General features: G+C 27.7%; 1 protein-coding gene across 4 annotated transcripts in view; it reads left to right on the forward strand.

Annotated features, from left to right (window-relative positions):
• Nucleotides 1-3,883: 3,883 nt before the first annotated feature.
• Nucleotides 3,884-4,297, forward strand: part of LOC21385058 (calcium-transporting ATPase 9, plasma membrane-type) — a 17,986-nt gene continuing 17,572 nt past the window's right edge. For all 4 annotated transcript variants that reach the window (XR_002903336.1, XM_024174046.1, XM_024174048.1 and 1 more), the window contains exon 1: nucleotides 3,884-4,008. The gene's annotated coding sequence lies outside the window, so the exon portion shown is untranslated. The remainder of the gene's footprint in view (nucleotides 4,009-4,297) is intronic.

A 4,297-nucleotide genomic window follows, 5' to 3' on the forward strand; every position in this document is an offset into this window, starting at 1 on the left:
AGTCACCACCTAGTAGATGTATTTTTTTTTTTCCGCATTTCATAAACATTTTCTATTTTTTATTATTATTATTATTATTATTATTATTCATAATTTTGTTTATTATCTGGATTTTTTTGTGTGTGTTTTTTTGTGTGTGTTTTTTTGTGTGTGTGTGTGTGTATACAATTAAGTATTCCGGTGGTGGTGATGGTGAAGGGTTTTGAGTGGATGAATTCTCAGTCTTTTTGAAAATCCAAAGATTATCCGGATCATCTGGATGAAATTGTCTTCTCGTCCTCTGATGCTGAGGTGTGCAAACACCTTTTTTTTTTCTTCTTCTGCTGGTGATGGTGATGGGGCTGATGAGGGTGTAATCCAATGGTATAACAGCGGGATACTGATATCACAGTTGGTGTTAGTATCATGGTGAATACTGATATCACGATCAATAACATCAAGCAGTGTCATTGTGGATACCTTCTCGTATCTTAAGGGTATATTTTGCATCCCATCTGTCATTCTCTACAATTTTTTTTTTTTTTTTTTTTTTTTTGGGTATAAGACAGTCGAAGGCTTGGAATTGTGGTATCCCTATATTTAGGGGTGTGCATGACTCACGAAATTTATTAATCCTCCCACCAAATTATTCTTTTTATTTATTACAATTTTTCCTTGCATTAAAATTAACCTCAACATTAATTCTGCGGGAAATTGTAGGCTAACATTAAACTTTTGAAAGTAAATAACTCATTTACCAAAGATTAAAAATAATAGCCCATGTTTAGTTTTAAATTTTTTGTTTTTCCGTTTTTTGTACTAATTTGAAAGCTTGGCTTATTAATTTTTATTCCTCTCCTAGCTGCCACTATTTCCTTTCTTCTCCCTAAGTTTTTTGGGTTATAATCTAAAGTACTTTTCATTCAACTCATTTTTATCCATGTTAATAATGTAGAGTAATTGTGTCTCGACTTTTAACACAAAAAAAAGAGGGTAGTTATGATGATAAAAGAAATAATTACGATGTTACAAATGATTATGACTGTGTGTGCTGCTATGTGTACCTGTGTTTCTATTTATTATGAACGAATGATATGAAGTCCAAATATGGTTATAAGGGTTTATCAACAATTAGGTCACTTGTATGATTTGGTTTATGAGAGTGATATCAAGTGTGTGGCACAATTAAGAATGAATATAGAAACGTTTAGAAGATTATGCAAGCTTCTATGTGAGAAGAGAGGTTTTCTTACACCATTTAGAAGACAACTTTACCATTTAAGTGAGTTTAACAATGGAAACCAACCAACTTCGGCAAAAGAGTTTTTCAACATGAAGCATTGAGTGCTGGGAATGTTATTGAGCGGTGCTTTGGATTATTGAAAATGCTAGAAATGTCATCATCATATTCTTTTCAAATTGAGTCAAAATTTATTAAAAAAAATAATTTAGATGATTAATGAGGTGTGATTAAAAAAATTTAATTACTAGTTAGTTATCATAATATTAAGATAGTTAGCATAATATACAATTTTTTTAAAAGTTCAACACACAAAAATCTATTAAATGGATAGGTAAGTAAATTTATAACAGTTTATTCTGATTTTGGGTATAAGTAAATGCACGAATGAAATTAGGATTGATTTCGACTTTGATTCCTGGAACCTAAGTAAACAGCTTATTTTGACTCCGATTCTTATCAACTCCGAATCATGTCCACTCCTGATTACGGATAAGTAAACATGCCATTAGTTCTAGCAATGTAACTAAACATTGATTCAAACTTTATTTTTATTATTAGACTTTACACTACCAAACGTTAGTTTGAACCACAAAAAATTCACATATAAGTTCAAACCCAAAAAAATCAAGAAAAATTATAGGAAATAAGCCTACATTTGAAACTTATGGAAGTAAATGACTAATTTACCAATGTATCCAAGCCATTTCAATTTTTTTTTTTCAATTTTACCATTTTCTTGCTATTTTTTCCCCTTTCTTTTTTTCCCTTTTATTTCACAATCTTCTGTTATTTGTTCTCTTTCTTTAATTACTCTTTATCTTTCTCGTGTATATATAAGATTTACTATTAAAATTTGTACGGTTCTTAAAAAATAATGCTAACTTGGTAAATCCTGAACTTATCAAATATATTTAGGATTACCATTAAAAGTGATGTTGCCAACTTGTAGTGTTCTTTTTCAAGTGATGCTAAGTTGGTAAATTATGAATTTATCAAATATATCCAAGATTTATCATTATAATTTGTAATGTTTTTTTTTTCAAGTGATTCTAATTTAATAAATCTGGGATTTACCAAGTATATTTAGTAATTACCATTAAAAAAGATGCTGCTAACTTGTAGTATTCTTTTTCAAGTGATACTAACTTGATAAATTCATGATTCTTTTTTTTAGGAGATTTACCATTAAAAGTGATGTTGTAAGAGAGTAGGAGGTAGGAAAAATATCATTTAAAGGTATTTTTAGAATTTCAAGTTTTGTAAATATGGATTTATATCATATTGACTTATTTAGGGCCCGTTTAGTTCATTGATTCGAGTTGAGATGTGACTTTATGTGAGAGCCTTTTACTGTAGTAAAAAAGTAAGATGCGACTGTTCTAAGAGCAAAACTCGAATCGGTGAAATGAACGGGGTCTTACTTCTCTTAAACATTAGACTGTGAGAAAATTACTTTACCTTTTTAAGTAGATGACTTATTAAAAATATCATTTTTAAAAAAATTTTACCTCTTAATTAATTTTAGTCTAAAAAATAAAAATACATAAACGAATATTAAGAGATAAAAATAAAAATAAAAAAACTTCATTTTAAAGAGTATTTTAAAAAATTAATCTCAGTCTATCAATTTTAAGTCTCGTTCATTTCACCAATTTGAGTTTTTAATTTTTAATTTTTATATTTAATTTTTTTTTAAAATATCACATTTTATTTTTTTTATTACAATTAAAAATTTTTAAAAAATATCATATCTTAATTTAAATTGAAAATTTAAATTCATAAAATGAACAAGATTCTTCTCAACTCAAATCGTAACCTATTTTCCTCCGCCTCCTCCACTTTACGCCCACAGAGCTTGATTTCGCGGTGGGAACTGGGCCCTAGGGTGGGCGACAGATGTTTATTGTTGGCTACAACGACGTGATGCAAATGACTTATACTTAGTGGTATCCGCATATAAACATGTTGGCCACCAACTGAGCCGTTCAGACCACCAGGGCCACTCTTCAATCGCCCAATATTAATATAATATTTATTTTAAGAATCATTTAATTTATAAATTAAAATTATATAAAAAAAATACTGTAATAAATTATAAATTATAATTTAAATTATGATTTAAATTTTTTAATTAAGTATCATTTTAAAATGATAAGAATATGGGCGCGAAGTTTCTCGGAAACTTCCAACGTCCAATTATCTCAACGGCCTTTTTCCGTGGAACTATTCAACGACAAACATATAGCGCCACACGTAGTGTCATATATAAATCTTTGTTTTCTAACTCCTATATATCTTTTTTTTTTTGGGTACATTATTCATTATATTACCTCATCAAATCTGGTTATATATCATTAAATTTAGTTTAGTGCATAGATTTAAATTTTTAATTTAAATTTAGATATAATTTTATGTAATTTTTTTTTAATTTAATAAAAAAAATAATAAAAATGATGATAAATTTTTAATATAATAATTCGTGTTATAATTTAAATTGTAATAAAATTAAAATTAAAAGTTTGAATCTAATAAATGAACTAAATTAAAATAAAATTATAATAATAAATAATAAAAATAATAGTAAGTTTTTAATATAAAAATTTATGCTATAATTTAAATTATAGTTAGTGATAATAATTTTTATGATTGTGAATCGTCGACTTCATAATTCAAAAGTCTTGTTCACTCTACTAGTACCATTTTTCTCTTCCAAAAAAAAAAAAAAAAAAAAGAGCATGAAAAACCTCTCGTTAGTTGGGAATGATCGGATGATTAATCATGGCCAGGTAAGAGTCAAATCCACTCTTCCTTCAATCGCGCTAAAATATAATAAAAATTAAAAAAAAATGTTGTCGATTTTCCGTGTTTCTCTTTTTAGATTTTGCACATTTGGCCAATTCCCCGTGAAATGCTTCAGTTTCTCCTTTTCCATAGCGTTGTCCGTGTAATAAGGAAATACGACGCGTTGTTGTCACAACGGTGTTCACATTTTTTTGTTTTCCAACTGTTATTATAGTTTTTTTTTTTTTTTTTTTTTTTTAAAGTTGAAATTTTGGGGGTTTTTGGTTTTGGTTT

Source organism: Morus notabilis, unplaced genomic scaffold (assembly GCF_000414095.1).
Source record: "Morus notabilis unplaced genomic scaffold, ASM41409v2 Scaffold1856, whole genome shotgun sequence".
Classification (NCBI taxonomy): domain Eukaryota; kingdom Viridiplantae; phylum Streptophyta; class Magnoliopsida; order Rosales; family Moraceae; genus Morus; species Morus notabilis.